Below are 17,378 nucleotides of genomic sequence, written 5' to 3' on the forward strand. Positions count from 1 at the left end.
TTTTACAAAACCTTTAAGGAAGAATTAATACCAATACTTTTCAAGTTATTTCAGGAAATAGAAAAAGAGGGAGCTCTGCCAAATTCATTCTATGAGGCCAACATCACCCTGATTCTGAAACCAGAGAAAGACACCTCAAAGAAAGAAAACTACAGACCAATATCTCTGATGAACCTAGATGCAAAAATCCTCAAAAAAATTCTGGCAAATCGGATACAAAGGCACATCAAAAAAATTGTGCACCATGATCAAGTAGGATTCATCCCTGTGATGCAAGGATGGTTCAATATACTGAAATCAATAAATGTTATTCACCACATCAATAGACTTAAAGATAAGAACCATATGATCATCTCAATAGATGCAGAAAAAGCATTCGACAAAGTACAGCATCCCTTTATGTTCAAAACATTAGAAAAACTAGGGATAACACGAACTTACCTTGACATTGTAAAAGCTATCTATGCTAAGCCTCAGGCTAGTATCATTCTCAATGGAGAAAAATTGAAGGCATTCCCCCTAAAATCTGGAACAAGACAGGGATGCCCTCTACCACCACTTCTATTCAATATAGTTCTCGAAACACTGGCCAAAGCAATTAGACAGACGAAAGAAATTAAAGGCATAAAAATAGGAAAGGAAGATTTTAATTATCACTATTTGCAGATGACATGATTCTATACCTAGAAGACCCAAAAGGGTCTACAAAAAACTACTAGAACTAATAAATGAATTTAGCAAAGTGGCAGGATATAAAATCAACACGCATAAATCAAAGGCATTTCTGTATATCAGCGACAAAACTTCTGAAACGGAAATGAGGAAAAACACTCCATTCACAATTCTCAAAAAAAATAAAATACTTGGGAATCAACCTAACAAAAGAGGTGAAAGATTTATACAATGAAAACTACAAAACCCTAAAAAGAGAAGTAGAAGAAAATCTTAGAAGAGGGAAAAATATACCCTGTTCATGGATAGGCAGAACTAACATCATCAAAATGGCGATATTACCAAAAGTTCTCTATAGGTTTAATGCAATGCCAATCAAAATCCCAACAGCATTTCTTGTAGAAATAGATAAAGCAATCATGAAATTCATATGGGAAAATAAAAGACCCAGAATAGCAAAAGCAATTCTAAGCAGGAAGTGTGAATCAGGCGGTATAGCGATACCAGATTTAAAACTATATTACAGAGCAATAGTAACAAAAACAGCATGGTACTGGTACTAAAACAGGCGGGTGGACCAATGGTACAGAATAGAGGACACAGAGACTAATCCACAAAGCTACAACTATCTTATATTTGATAAAGGAGCTAAAAGCATGCAATGGAGGGAGGATAGCATCTTCAACAAATGGTGTTGGGAAAACTGGAAATCCATATGCAACAAAATGAAACTGAATCCCCTCCTCTCGCCATGCACAAAAGTTAACTCAAAGTGGATCAAGGAGCTAGATATCAAATCAGAGACTCTGCATCTGATAGAAGAAAAAGTTGGCTCCGATCTACATATTCTGGGGTCGGGCTCCAAATTCCTTAATAGGACACCCATAGCACAAAAGTTAATAACAAGCATCAACAAATGGGACTTACTTAAACTGAAAAGTTTTCTCTTAGTAAGAGAAACAATAAGAGAAGTAAATAGGAGCCTACATCCTGGGAACAAATTTTTACTCCTCACACTTCAGATAGAGCCCTAATATCCAGAGTATACAAAGAACTCAAAAAATTAAACAATAAGAAAACAAATAACCCAATCAACAAATGGGCCAAAGACCTGAACAGACACTTCTCAGAGCAGGACATACAATCAATCAACAAGTACATGAAAAAATGCTCACCATCTCTAGCAGTCAGAGAAATGCAAATCAAAACCACCCTAAGATACCATCTCACTCCAGTAAGATTGGCAGCCATTATGAAGTCAAACAACAACAAGTGCTGGAGAGGATGTGGGGAAAAGGGTACTCTTGTACATTGCAGGTGGGACTACAAACTGGTGCGGCCAATTTGGAAAGCAGTATGGAGATTCCTGGGAAAGCTGGGAATGGAACCACCATTTGACCCAGCTATTGCCCTTCTCGGACTATTCCCTGAAGACCTTAAAAGAGCGTACTACAGGGATACTGCTGCATCGATGTTCATAGCAGCACAATTCACAATTGCTAGACTGTGGAACAAACCCAGATACCCTTCAATAGATGAATGGATAAAAAAATGTGGCATTTATATACCATGGAGTATTACGCAGCACTAAAAAATGATGAAATCATGGAATTTGCAGGGAAATGGATGGCACTAGAGCAGATTATGCTTAGTGAAGCTAGCCAATCCCTAAAAAACAAATACCAAATGTCTTCTTTGATATAATGAGAGCAACTAAGAACAGAGCAGGGAGGAAGAGCAGGAAAAAAAGATTAACATTAAACAAATACATGAGATGGGAGGGAAAGGGAGAGAAAAGGGAAATTGCATGGTAATGGAGGGAGACCCTCACTGTTATACAAAATTACATATAAGAGGTTGTGAGGGGAATGGGAAAATAAACAAGGAGAGAAATGAATTACAGTAGATGGGGTAGAGAGAGAAGATGGGAGGGGAGGGGAGGGGGGATAGTAGAGGATAGGAAAGGTAGAAGAATACAACAGTTACTAATAGGGCATTATGTAAAAATGTGGATGTGTAACCGATGTGATTCTGCAATCTGTATTTGGGGTAAAATTGGGAGTTCATAACCAACTTGAATCTAATGTATGAAATATAATATGTCAAGAGCTTTGTAATGTTTTGAACAACCAATAAAAAAATAAAATGGGAACCAAGATTTCACAAGAATTACAAAAATTAAAAAATGAGAAAAATGTTGATTGGGTGTATTCCTTGAGAAATGAAATTCAGATTATTATAATAAGTTTACTTGATCTTATGTTAAAGAAAACACAGGTTTAATAATTTGCATGTTCTAATATGCAGAACAAAGAATATAGCATGCAGATCATCTGTGACTCTTCTTCAATTTTATATTGTCACATAATATTGAATTTTTAACTTCACATTTGACATTGCCAATATGATCATTGAAAGGGTCAATTCAGCAGAAATATTCAAGGGCTTCTGCAGTCCCCAGCAGCTTCACTGTGCCTGGCAGTATAAGCTGCTCTCTTATAAAGCACTGTTCTCCTTGGTCTTCTCCTCTCCACTTGTTAACTGTCAATGACTCTCCCTTGAGGAGTGACTGTAGACTCTTGCTGCATTCTTGTTGCCAAGCACCCTCCTGGCATGTGTCAATCCTCCAGGATCACAAGACTTGCAATTTCACTTTGCAATAAAGATGCACTGCATGCATATTTTGTTTGAAGCTGCCAGTAAGCAGAGCCTGCACAACCAAGATGGCGGAGATGTCAGAGTAGTTGGTGGGATAGATGCTGCTGTTGTCCAAGGACAATGGCTAAGTGAGGACAGACATTATTCCTTCCTTCCATCCTCACCCCCCGACTCCATCCTCCCTTCCTTCTTTCCTTTCTTCATTTTTCTTTAAAAGAAAATTCTTGGAATGGTGGTATAAGGATTTATAAGAATTTTTTATTATAATGGAAGCCATGTTCCTTTTTTTGTGTGCACCAAATGTGGGAGCATATGCAGAGACTTGAGAAATTACATGTAGTTTTTACTTTAATGATGCCAGGACATATATAACAGATGGCAGCAATTGGTATTGAGTTGTTAGCAGGGAATTTTTTTGAGAGCATTGTAGTAATTTCTAGTAGTTTCATTCATCCTGACAATGTCATAAATGCATGGGATTTGATTTCAGCTCATGGTCTCCCTTCCCCCATTCTCCTTTCTCCACTCTATAGATGTTTATCATCTATTTATTTATATTGAGTGGTTCTCTCTACTTAGATATAAAGTTGAAATTTCCTGTGGTGTACTTATATATGCACATACATGGTTTTTCAGAATTCACTCCCTTGTCCTGCCCTTGACCACCCCTACTCCCTCTTGGTCTATTTCTACTCCACTGACCTTCCCTGGACACTCTCCTCCCTCTTTCCTTTATTTCACTCTAGTTTCCACATGTGAGAGAAAACATTTGACCTTTGATTCTCTGAGACTGGGCTCATTTTCCTTGGCACAGTGTTCTCCACTTCCATGATTTCATTTTTCCTTATGACTGAGTACAACTCCATTGTGGGGCTAGAACACATTTTCTTAATTCATATATCTATGACAGGCATCTGGGTTGATTCCATGACTTGGTTGTTGTGATTTGTGCTGCTGTAAACGTTGATGTACCCACATCATTGTAGTATGTTGATTTTAGTGTTTTGTTTTTTTTTTTTTTTTTTTTTGGATAAATACCAGGGAATGGGATAGCTGGGCCCCATGGTGGTTCCATTCCTAATTTTTGAGGAATCTCCATCCTGCTTCCCAGAGTGATTGTGCTAATTTGCAGCTCCACCAGCAATGTGGAAATGTGCCTTTTCCCCAAAATTCTTCCGAGCATTTATAATTCTTTGTGGTCTTGATAATTGCCATGCAGATGGAAGGAGATGAAATCTTGATGCAGTTTTGGTTTTCATTCCTCTGATTGCTAGGGCGGGTGAGCATTTTGTCATATATTTATTGTCATTTGTTTTTCTTCTTTTGGGAAGTGTCTGTTTAGTTCTTTGCCCATTTATTGATTTGGTTATTTGTTTTCTGGAGGTAAGTTTTTTGAGTTTTTATGTGTTCTGGGTATTGATCTCCCTCACAGGAGCAGCTGGCCAGGGTCTTCTGCCATTCCATAGGTGCTCTCTTCACACTCTTAATCATGTCATTCACCGTGTAGAAACTTTTAATTTGATGTTACCTCACTCACTGATTCTTGTTTTATTTCTTGGGGTGTAGGGTTTTTTTGAGGAAGCTGGTGCTGCATCTGTATGTTGGAGTATTGACTGTATGTTTTCTTTGAGAAGTTGCAAGGTTTCTGTTCTGATTCCTAAGGTTTGGATCCATTTAGACTTGACTTTTGTGAAGGGTGAGAGACAGGGGTCCAGTTTCCTTCTTCTACATATACATATCCAGTTTTCCCAGCACAATTTGTTAGAAAGACTATCTTTTATCCAACATAAATTTTTGGAAACTTTGTCAAGTATCCAATGGCTGTAAGTGTGCGGGTCTATTTCTGTGTCTTCTAGTCTATTCTATTCATCTTCATGTCTGTTTTTATGCCAAACCATGCTGTTTTTGTAACTACAGTTCTGGAGTATGGTTTGAAATCCTCTACATCATTGTGATGCCTCCTATGTCACTCTTTGTACTTAGTATCACTTAGACTATTCTGTGTATCTTATTCTTTCAAATGAATTTTAGGGCTGTTTTGTCAAATTCTGTGAAAAAAATGACATTTTAATAAGGATAACATTGAATCTGTATATTACTATACTGGTAGTATGGCCATTTTGACAGTACTAATTCTGCCAATACAAGAACATGGGAGGTCTTTTCCATTTTCTAGGGTCTTCTTCAATTTATTTGTTCAGTGTTGCATGATTTTAATTGTAAAATCTTTCACCTTCTTAGTTACATTAGTACTCAAGTATTTTATTTTTTTGAGGTTATTGTGAATGGGATGGTTTTCTTGATATCTATCTTGGCTGAATCAATGTTGGAGTCTGGGCTTTAATTGCTCCAAACAAATATAACCTAAATTGAGGGAAGATTTGGACCAAGGACTGTGATTAGGAAAAAAAAATTAACTTGTGTTAAAGAAAGGCACAAAATGTCAACAGTTTGGCATCAGGCTTATACTTTTGATACACAGCACTCCACTTTAATTATAACTTCAATCTTCTTTGAGGAGCTTCTCTTTGATAACCCTTCATGGATGATTAAAATGGGATTAACTTTGCCCTTGGTGCAGGAATAAAAAAATGTATACTCAATAGGATTCATCTCATAAAATTTTGGCTCCAGAATTTTTGTTGTGGGGAAGAGAGTTAGGCTTTCTTTCTTTATGGATGTCGGAATAAGATCTGGAGATGTGGCAGCCACACTGTGACCATGAGAAGCCTCAGGTGTAAATTTAATAGGATCAGCTGCCTGAAAGAAATGGGGGCATCAATTAAACCTCAGTACTGAGCTGCACTGGAAATGGCTGTATGAATAGAACTTGAGCAGTCATGAAGCAGAGTTCGTGTTTGTGTGTGTGTGTGTGTGTGTGTGTGTGTGTGTGTTTACAATTGCAACCACTATAAAATTTCTGAGAATTTTCAGATATGCACTGAGGTCTTATGGGTCCAAAGGTTTCAGAGTTTGATGTTCTCTAGAGCAAAATATTTTATGAAAGAAGTGGATTTGCCATGCCAAACTGAGGAGTTTTCCCTGCCTTGGGGTGTGGGAAGAATTTTCTGCCAAGAAACAGGAGGTGGATAAGGAAATCATATCTGTACAGCAGGTGGTTGGGGTGCTGCTGGGGTTTTAAAACAGTTCCCAGGGACCTCAGGAGAGGTGGTTGGGATGTTGCTGGGGTCCTAGAGCAGTTCCCAGAGAACCTCAGGGGAGGTGATTGGGGTGCTACTTGGGTCCTAGAGCTATTACCAGGAACCTTAGGGGAGGTGGTTGGGATGCTGCTGGGGTCTTAGAGCAGCTCCCAGGGACTTCATAGAGGTGGTTGGGTGCTGACTGGTGTCCTAGAGCAGTTCCCATGGAACCTCATCAGGTGGGATCAAGTGCTGAGTTTGTCCTCTCTGGGGAGTATCTGGAGGTTCATGTTCAGAAAGTATAAGTAATTAACATGGCTCAGTTTCTAATACTCCATGCAGGGCATATGTGTGCCTCATTTAACATTCACCATGGCAAGGAGGGTGAGTGTCATCACCTACTATTCATGTACATGGATGCCAAGTCCCAGCATCTCAGATACACTGCCCAGGTCTCACTGGGAGTCAGCTGAACCCCAACCTGCTCCCAGTGCCTCTGTGATCCTCTCTGGCCCAACTGCCTCCTTCATCCTGCATGACTCCTGCTGTCCTGGGGGCTGGTGGATGGCGTGTTTAGGGCTTCTTAAGCCTGCACGGCAAACTCATACCATTCATTCCTCCTCACCTGCCATGTTGTATTATTTGCATAGTTGTTGTCCCCTAGATATTCTTAGCACCTCCTCTGTGCATCATATGTATAATAACATGCATGCCAGGACCTGCCCTCTACCTGTTCTCTACTTGCACCACACCTGCCCTGCCCACATCTGCCCCTTCCTTCTCTGCACCTGCATCCCACAACACCATCGTAGGACTTCATGAAACAGCCCTGCACAAGTGTCCTTCAGCTGCCACACCAATGACCAAGGAGGTGGTGGTTAGAGCAGTGGGGATCTGTGCTCTGGGCATGGGGTGCCCAACTCACAGTGCAGATGCTGTGGGGTGGAGAAGGTGCTCCAGCCTCTGCTCTTCATCTTCTCCATGACTCTGTGTCTTTTCCTGTTTTGTCTCATAAAGACACGACTCCCTGGACTCAGCACCACACTAAAACAACAAGCCTCCTCTCGAGATCCTTAAGGAACTCCAAGGTTGGAGGACCCTCCTCTACATAAAGCCACATCATGGGTTCTGGGTGGATGTGGGGTTGGGGAGCTCTCCAGACCCCACTGCATTTTCCTCTCAGCACTTTCCATTACAGTCTTAGCTACTGGCAGAGCCAGGCCCTGGGCCTGGCCCCTGTGTGGCCAGCCATGCCCTGCCTCCCAGGGGCAGTGTCTGAGCTTTGGCCTGCCCTGCAGTAGGTGTACCTTCTGATCATGTTGCTTGGCTCCCCAGGCTGCTCATCTGGGTGGCCAGATAATGAGTCCTGGTGCTGTGCTGGAGGAGTCAGCATAGTGCAGGCAAGGCCTGAGGCAGTCTGTGCAGAGCCCACTGGTTTGGCCATGGCCCCCGTGGATTTTGGTCCTGGAAGCTACACAGACCCATGAGAGCCCTGCAGGCCTTCAGCTGCTGCTGTCCTGTTCACACCAGACACAGTGTTCTCACGTGTGACCTGGGTTGGTCGTGGTGCCTTTGCATTTGGATCATGAGTGCTTTTCCCAGGGGTCATGGGGCCTTGATCTAGTGGATGCACTGACCTCACTCTCCTGCCTGTTGGCTACCAGTAGAGATGGTGGCATCTGCTCTCCAAATATGAGCCATCTTTACTTCTGCTGGCTGAAGTGGACAGTTTTCTCCTTGGCCACCCACATAAGAGCCTGTCCAGTGACACCTTAGCAGCGTAATCACATGGAAAATGGGAGCAGAAAGCATGCCTGCCACCCAGTGGGATGAGGGTGCCATGGATCTATGAGAGTCTTCAGGCTGAGTTGCCTGTAGCAGAAGGCCAGAGGCATGTTGTCATTGGTTACTAAGTCATTTTCCTAGTGTTAAATTGGTCCTGGGAATGTGTGTCCATGGTCTTGGCCTGTGGCCCATGCCATCTGAGACTCACAGTCCAACCTGAGCTCTGTGCCTTCTTATTTCCTTGGGCTTTGTGCATAGCACTTGATCCCAAGAAGTTCTTAACTGTCAGGGGATGTTGGAAACAGTGAGTGGGAGAAGGTGCTTGGCAGCCTTGAGCATCACTGAGTCCTGGTCACAGGCTTCCTTAGTGATCCCTACCCATGGCACATAGGGACCACTGTACTCACCCACTGGAAAGTTTGGAGTTCTTGCCACCTGTGCACATTATTAAAAAAGCCAACAGGATACAGAAAGAGGGACAGAAGAGTCAGGGCAAGATTTGTGAGGGTCTCCAGTGGATGCCATCTCTCCTGGCCGAGGTTTTTCAGGAAATGCCAGGAACAAGACATGGCAGCCAAGCAGCTGGTAGTCTGGGGACAGACTTGTCAGAGAGAGAGGGGGATGCAGAAGAGGGGCATAAGGAAGAGGGAGGCAGGAAAGGAGGGCAGTTGGGGAGGGATCCATGTCAGGAAGGGGAGAGCAACAGGAGTGGAGGGCAGCAGGACAGGGGGCATCAGGAGGGGACAACACCGCATTTCCTTTTCTTTTAGTTAGAGAGGCACACCTGAGTCCCCAGTCCCACTGCAGAGTTCCCTGGGCAGGCAGCAGCAAGAGCTTCACACCACCCCCAAGTTCCATCCTTCAATGCCTCAAATTCTGCTACAAGAGCATTGCTCGCTTGGGCCATACAGAGGTTAGTTTCAGCCACATGGAATTATGGTGGGTCATTTACCTGTCCCCACCCCAAACTTTTTTCTTCTATAAAAGATTGAGTTAGGATTCATGTAACATAAAATTAACAACTTTAAAGCCATCAATTCAGTGGCACTTAGCACAGCACCCAAAAAAGATAGTTTTACCCACTAGCTAAACAGTACCTCCCCATTCCCCTGCTGTTCCTAGACCCTGGAGACCACTGATCTGCATTTCTGTCTCTATAGTTCACTTTCTGTATGAATCATACCACTCAATATGTTCACTTTCCCACACTTCATAGAATAGTTTTTTGATGGGCACTGTTGGAGCATGCATCTTTCTTCAGCCATTCAAACAGCTCAGTAATACTCCAAGGTCATGAATGAACCATGCTTTAGTTTTTCCTCAACAGTCAATGGACATTTGAGTTCTTGCCCCCTGTGCACATTATAAACAGCACTGGCCAGGTGGTGATGCACAGCTTTAATCTGGGTGGCTTGGGAGGCTGGGGAGGAGGATTACAAGCTCAAAGCCAGCCTTAGCAACTTAGGAAGTCCCCAAGCAATCTAGCAACCCCTGTCTCTAAACAAAATTTAAGAAGGGCTGGGGATGTGGCTCAGTGACTAAGTTCCCCTACATTCAATCATTGGTACCATAACAAAACAAATCCAAAACCCCAAACAAACAAACAGTGCTGTTGTAAACATGTTTGTATGTGTATTTTACTGAGTTCCTGTTTTCAATTCTTTGGACTCTAAGCCTAGGAGTGGGATTGCTGGGTCCTGTAGTCATTTTATAAGAAACTAATTGTTATACATACTAGGGGATCTCTTGCATCCATAAGTATGCAAACATGATTTGGTCCAGTTCATTCCCCACTCCCTCCTCCCTGCTGCCACTCCCTCCTCTTCTGGTTTTTCATCTATTTTCATGAGACCCTCCCCAGATTTTTTTCCTTTTTGCTTTCTAGTTTCCTAAAGAGGGAAAGCATATGTGGGTCCTACAGTAGTTCTAGGTTAACGTTTTGAGAAATTGGCAAACTGTTTCCATAGCAGCTGTGCCTTTTATATCCCCACCAGCAACATGTGAGGATCTGATCTCTCCAGGACCTTGCCACCTCCTTTATGTCATATTTTAACCAGTGAGTGAGTGTGGAGTGGTGGCTCACTGTGGTCTTGATTTGCATTTCCCAATGACTGACGATGCTGAGCATCTTCTCATGCACCTGTTGGCCATCTGTATGTCTTCTTTGTAGAATTATGCAGTCAAGACCTTTGCCTATTTTTTCATTGCATGATTTGTCTTTTTGTTATTGATTTGAAAGGACTCTTTGCATATTCTGGATATTAGCTCTTATCAGATGATCTGTAGATCATTCCTCCCATGTCACTGTCTACTATATCTTCACTTTTGCTCATCTTGTTTTAACCAGCAGCACCTTGGACCGTATGTGGTCTGATGATTAATCTTGAGGGCATCTTGGCTCCCTAGGTCTCAGCAGTGCTGAACATGAACTCCCTATGCCTGTCTTTGCTCTCTGACTCCTGCACATGGGCCTCCTCTGCCCTTGACATTCCTTTTGTGTGTTCATAGGAAAGACTGCAAGAGCTTTGCTGAGCATTCCCCATCACTGAGTGCTCAGTGCAGTGGCCTCCTGGGTCCCTGATGTGGCAGCGCCTGGCCTTCCCCATCCCATGGTGACTGTTTCCCACTTGCAGGTGAGGGGCAGAGTCCATCTACTTCCCCACATGCCTATCACACCCAATGAATCCCAGTGGCAGGAAGTGACCTGTCCAAACTCAGACTAAACTGAAAATTAATGGAAATGGCCAACGCTTTGGGCTCCGATTTTCAGGCACTCGTAAAAATAACAGGACACTTTGTTTTCAGAGGAAAGCCACTCACAGTGTTCTTCTTGTCTCCTGGGGAGAGGACAGTATGCCCACACTCCCCCTTATAGGGTCGTGTTGGCCTGTGGAGTTGTCCTGGGATGTTTTCTTATACATTTTGTTTCCTACCTCTCAGAATTAAGGTGGCAGCAGGTGTGAAGATCGCAGCCTTGAGAACCAGCAATAGAAACCAGTGGGCAGTGGACCACAGCAGCACCCAGATGATGGCCACTTTGGCCTGCATGGGCCACCAGACACCCAGGGCAGGTGAATGGCCCAAGGCCCAAGGCACTTGAGAGACTGGGTACTGTGTGGGAACCCAGGGATGGAGGTGGCATCTAGACCGATGCAGCTCCACTGAGGGGGTCATTGTTCCTCTCCACTTAAATAGTCATTTTTCTGATGTCACACCTGGGGACTGGTGCATATCTTTGGTCTTAAGCTAGGTTCCTGGCACTGCTGGGGGGCAGCCTCTCTTCTCCAGCTGGGGCTCGAACCTCAGGTATGTGAGCTGTGCTCAGCTCTGCTGCAGAGAGAGGCCCTCACTGATGATGTTGCATCGGGACAACTTGTGGGTGACCAGATCCCTTGCCTGAAGTCTTGGCCCCTGCCCTGTCCCATGTGTGGGACAAGCATCTTCAGTGGTTATTCAGGTTAATTACTGTGGCAGCTATGCAGCCACAATCATGGCTCAGGCCTCACCCCGAGTGAGGCACCAGCTCCTTATCTGGGTACATGAGCCCCTCAAGCAAGTGCTCTGTCATGCTGCATTGTCATAGTCTTTTCTCTTTCCTTTCTTCTCTATTAGATTCTTTGAGGACCACAAACACAGGATCTTTCGTGGGTGTGTGAGTGGTGGGGACAGCCTGTTCCCTGAAGTGGCATGGTGTGGTTGCCTCTTCCTGGTGACCCTGACAGCATCAGCTGGTGTTTCCCTCTGCCTGCTCTTTCAGGGGAAAGAGGGCCTCAGATAAGTGCTGGTCAGAAGCCTGTTAGGAACCACTGTCTGGGTGATCTGGACACCTCTCCCTTCAAATTCATTCTAGCAGCCTCAGGTGACCACAATGTCTCCGGAAATCTATGTCTATCTGCTGCTCACCCCCAAATGCTGGGCACCCCATATCTAGAGCATCCCCAAATCCTGAACATACCCAAATACTGAGCACCCCAAGTCTTGATCACATCAGATTCCTGAGTTGTTAATATTAGCTCAGGGCATTCAGCTGCAAGTAATAGATCATCTGCCTGCAGATGGCTGCTACAAAAGAATTTTGTCATCTCACATCCCAAGCAATTCAAAGATGGTTGGTCTTGTTATTGGTGACACAGTGGTACCACATGTCTGCTCAGTGTTTCTGTCCTTCTACTCCAATCCAGCCAGAGAACTGACCACCATCCTGTACCTCATCTCCTCATGGTCACAAGATGGCTGCAGCTCTTTCAGGCATTGAAAACTTACCCAGAAATATTCAGGGGTTGAAAAGGAGTGGGACTTGTCCTAAGTGTCTTCTTCTATAATCAGTCTCCAGGGGAGTCTTCCCTTAAGAGCTCATCAGTAAGCTGTGGGATCTCTGCCTTTGCCCAAGAAGCAGGTGCTCTTGGGAAGTACCTGTTAGATAGTATTTTGGGCTTTGTAGTGGGAGATGGTCTCTGCCATCAGGGAATGAAGAGGGGAGAGTGGCAGATAGTACTCTTCAGAGTTGGTGTCTGTCAAGGGCTGTGGCTTTATTCTGTTTTGCACTGTGTGTGATGAAGCTTTTCATTACTGTGACCAGGATACATGACCCCTACAGCTCTGAGTAAAGAAGGTTTACTTTGTCTTACCATTTCAGAGGCTTTAGTTCATGGTTGACCAAATAGATTGCTCTGTGCCTGAGGTGAGGCAGAACATCATGGCTGGAGGGTGTGGTGGGGAGAGCTGCTCAGTCCCAGGCCTTGGGAGTGGAGAAGGCAGGAGCTGGGGATGAGAGGAACCTTGTCAGGCCACATCCCCAGTGATGACCTTCCTCCAACAGGGTCCCACTCCCAATAATCCATTCCCATCTTCAATCCATCTGGTGCATTATTCCAATGAGGAGGTCAGCACCTGGGGATGGAGTCATTTCCTATGATCCCCACTGTTTTCGCTGTTGACCAGTGACGAGTCCTTGCTTCCCTAATGTTGAGGAATAACTCCAGAGAAGCATGCCGAGGCAAGGTCAGAGTGGAAAATTAGAAGTTTATTAAAAAAAAAAAAAACATCAGAAAAGACTTCTCCCAGAGGAAGAAGGGGACCCAAGAGGTGGAATCCATTGAAGGGCGAATGTGTTCACCTTTTTATAGTTTTTGGTGATGGAAGGGTGAATGTGTTCCCCTTTTTATAGTTTTTGGTGGGAAGGGTTGGGACACAGGTGGGCCAAAGAAGTAATCTGGGCATTTCTGAGTAAAATTTGATGTTCATTAACATTTCTTTGGGATGGGGGTATCTTCAAATCTGTTGGGAGATGTTTCCTGGGCTTCATTAACTTTCTTTGGGATGGGCTGTCTTCAAATCTGTTGCGGGCTGTTTTCTGGGCTTCATTAACATTCCGAGAGTTGCTCAGCTTTTCCAGAAATTCATTCTCAACATGGCCTCCATTTTAGATTTCACTTGATATTAGACCCGATTTACCTAACTACACTGACTACCTAATTTTAAATCTGGCTTCACCACCTCTGGACATTTCTGCACTGGGGACTAAGCCTTTAGGTGCATGAGACTTTGGGGGACTTTCCAGACCCAAACCATAACAAACAGCACTGCTGTGTGTATTCCTGGTAGAAAAGTTCCTCTCGGGTGCTTGGTTTATCAGGTGGTTTTGTCCATTTGGTCCTGTAACAATGAAGGTCTTCAGGCAGGTTGAGTTTTTGATGGACGGTCACCAGGAGCATTGGATTGGGGCTCCAACCTTCTACTCAGAGCCTGTACCCATGTTCCCATGGTTGTACACCTCTCAAGTGCTCTCCATTCTTGAGGAGGATGGTGGACACTGACTACATCTGCATCCATCTGTTGATGTGGTCACTCTGATAGAAGCTTTTCTTCCCAGACAGGCCCAGCAGAGGTCCTGGTCATCCATGGGCCCTGGGGATATAACTATGATCATGTGATCCCCTAAGCAACTGCCATAGCCATCCCTGAAGTCAGGGGTTCCCATCAACCTCAGCTGAAGGCCTGGATGGAAGGTGGGAGGGGATCTGGAGGCCATGGACTCTGATGGGGACTTGAGTGAGAGTGAGCCAGACAGTCACCACAATGTCAGGGGTCCTGATACCCCCAGAGCATGCTGTGGGTGCCATCTGTCCCTGCATCCTGGGACACTGGGTAGGTGATGGTGTCCAGGTTCCATGCAGAAGGAATTTTGTTGAAATATTTGGTCAAATGGTAATGTTTCAAATGCAGAGAACCACACAAATTCTTGGAGGTGGTTGTCACTGTTGTCTTCTGAGAGCAGAGTTTGAAGTTCTTAGAAGTTGAGAGCAGATTTGAAGTTCTTAGAAGTGACTGAGAAAGAGATGTGTGATTGACAGCTCCTGGCCCCACCCTTCTCCCCAGGGCTGAAGAAGGGCAGGGATTGTGGCTATGGTGTGATATTTTATGCTCATCTAGTATCCCTCTAGAATCCATTCCATAATATAAATAAATAACTGCTTATTTTTATGCCTTCGGTTGCATTGTGATATCAAATGAGGTGTGAAGCACAGGCCTGTGGAGGGAACTTTCTGCTAACAGGAATGTGTGAATATATCTCAGCACATCATCCGGCAGGAAGCTGTGATCTCTGAGTTGTGACAACCTTGAGTGGAACTGAGTTTTTAATAGAACATAATGTACAAACTGCCTGAAATTCTGTGATAAGAATTACACGTGTTGTGTCGGGTGCCCTGATGCACACAGCTAGGAGGGAAGTGCAGGTCTTAATTTAAAATATTGTAATGACTACTAATTCTGAGGGAATGTCAGTAATAAAGATGAAGCCAGAAGATAAAGTGTTGTGTTGCCAAAAGACAAAAGATTAGAAAAAGAAGCAAATTGGAAAGGTTCAGCACAGATAAGCTGAAGCCCAGGGAACAAGACAGAGGACATGGCTCTCTGCATAGAAGCAACATGCCTTTGGCCAGTGGAGGCAAGTGTTTCCCTGCCTTTACTGGCTGTTGGACCTAGACCTCAGGAGGTGAGCCACCAGGACCCATAGTTCAAAGCCCTTCTCTTCTGAGCACTGTGGTTGGGGCAGAGGGAGGCTCTGTTGTCCACAGGGAAGAGGAGAATCAAAGACAAGGCTTTCTGCAGAGGACAGGCCCTCTCCATGCGGTTGCCATGGTCCAACGTGCACTGGGAAATGTGACCATGTTTGGCATGCATCAGGCTGTGTCTCCCAGTGGGCTGACACTTCACACCTGAGCTGAGAAGAAGGAGGCAGCTTCCAGCCGGTCCTCATCTGGCCATGCAGCACCTCTGCAACTTGCCAGTGCAGCTGCCCCCTCCTCACCACCGTTTGGTGTTAGCTTCTCCTCTCCTCATGTTAAAGGGTTCACTGAAAAGTGGAAGAACACAGGGAAGGGTTAGTCTGTCCCTCAGGAACATCTTGTGTGATTTGGTCATCTATACCTTATTTTATGTAAAGATTTTGTTAAAATCACACACACACACAAACACATATATAGACAGACTTATATAAAATCATGTATATATATATATATATATATATATATATATTATATATACATATATATTATATATATACATATATAATATATATACATATATATATATATACATATATATTCATATACATGTATATATACATATATATTCATATATATACATATACATATATATGTGTGTATATATATATATATATATCAGGAGCTAGGAATAATTTTTAAAGTCTTTAAGGAGAACAACATTTCAAAAATTAGAAACCTGAGTCCTTGAAGTGGACATCTGTCATTATTCCCACTCGACAGCTGTTTGAGTGGAGGCCCAATTAAGCAACTCTCATGGTCCCACAGCCAGTTTGTGGTAAAAGCCATTGACTCCAAAGTCTGTGCTTGGACCACTGCCCGGGGCTCTGAAGATGCTTGTCAAGGGGTCCCTACATGGGTCTCCATCCTGCAGCTCTCTGTCCCACTGGATGGAATGCTCAGTAGCAGCAGCTCCTACAGTGCCAGTAGCCATCTAGCACATGGACCTAGGCAACAGAGGCTCCTCCAAAGATAGGCCCACATTCTCATCTCCAGAACTTGTTTGCCTGATCTTTGATCAATGTGCCTTTACAGAGGTGGTTGATGTGGGCTGTAAGGTGGCCTTCACTGAGGAACTGGCACCTCCCTCCTCAGCTGGACAGGGGAATTGAACTGTCACCATGTTCTGGGAAAGAATCCATTGCAGCTTCTCATTCAATAAGGAGCAGCCTTCTGTCCACAGAGGGTCCTGAAAGCTCATCCTGAGATGGGGCCACAGACAGGCAGCTTTGGGCCAGGTTCTTTGAACACTGCCATATGTGAATCAAAGGTGGCAATCATTTCCTTGGTTGACAAAGGGGAATGGGCCATTTACTGCGTTCTTCACATTATGCTAAGTTAAGTACTTCAATCTGAACTATAATATGTGTTTGTTTTCCAGAGCAAATGTCTCAGTGTACGGGATCCTACAAGTGGACTTTGGCGTCAACAACAGCAATGGTCTGGCTGGGACCCAGCAAATCAGCTGGCAGGTGGTATACCCAATCGAGGACTTCATGAGTGAGCTGGTAATTTCTGAGATCTTTATCAGCCATACCACCTTTGTGGGCATCGTCCCTCTTGCAATGGTACACAATTATGGCTTTAGGAGAAGAGGAACAGAGAAGTTTTCTTTAAATACTTTGATTACTCTAATGTCATGAAGCAGAATGTCATCTGTTCTCTTGCATTCACTTGGTACATGTTGTTTAAACAAGAAAAATATTCTTAAATTGCATTTCCTTTATCTGCTTTCCATAGTGCCTCCTGGAAACTATGTAGGCTATTGTGTAAATCCCTTTTCATTTTTGGAGACTGTGGAATGGTTTCTTGGGGAGCCCTCATCCTTTATTGTCTCCATCTTTGTGCATGTCAGGACCAAGTGATGTGCTGAGAGAAGATAGTTTTATTGAAATGTATGGTAGGGTGTGTGTTGGGACAGAGTTCTGTGTGCCCAGTTACCAGCCCCTCATCAATTGGCTTTGCTTTGGGAGTCCCCAGGTGGGCTGGGATTGGCAAACTTTGAAATGCAGGTGGACCAAAAGAATCTTGTTGGCAACTGCCCAGATGAACTTAT

At 44.0% G+C, this 17,378-nt stretch overlaps 1 pseudogene; it reads left to right on the forward strand.

Moving 5' to 3' along the window:
• LOC124085448 (transmembrane protein 132B-like) overlaps positions 1 to 17,378 on the forward strand; it is a 53,125-nt pseudogene that overhangs the window by 35,138 nt on the left and 609 nt on the right.

Source organism: Marmota monax, unplaced genomic scaffold (genome assembly GCF_021218885.2).
Source record: "Marmota monax isolate L192 unplaced genomic scaffold, Marmota_monax_Labrador192_F-V1.1 WCK01_AAM20220418_F8-fsc01178, whole genome shotgun sequence".
In the NCBI taxonomy this organism is placed as follows: Eukaryota; Metazoa; Chordata; class Mammalia; order Rodentia; family Sciuridae; genus Marmota; species Marmota monax.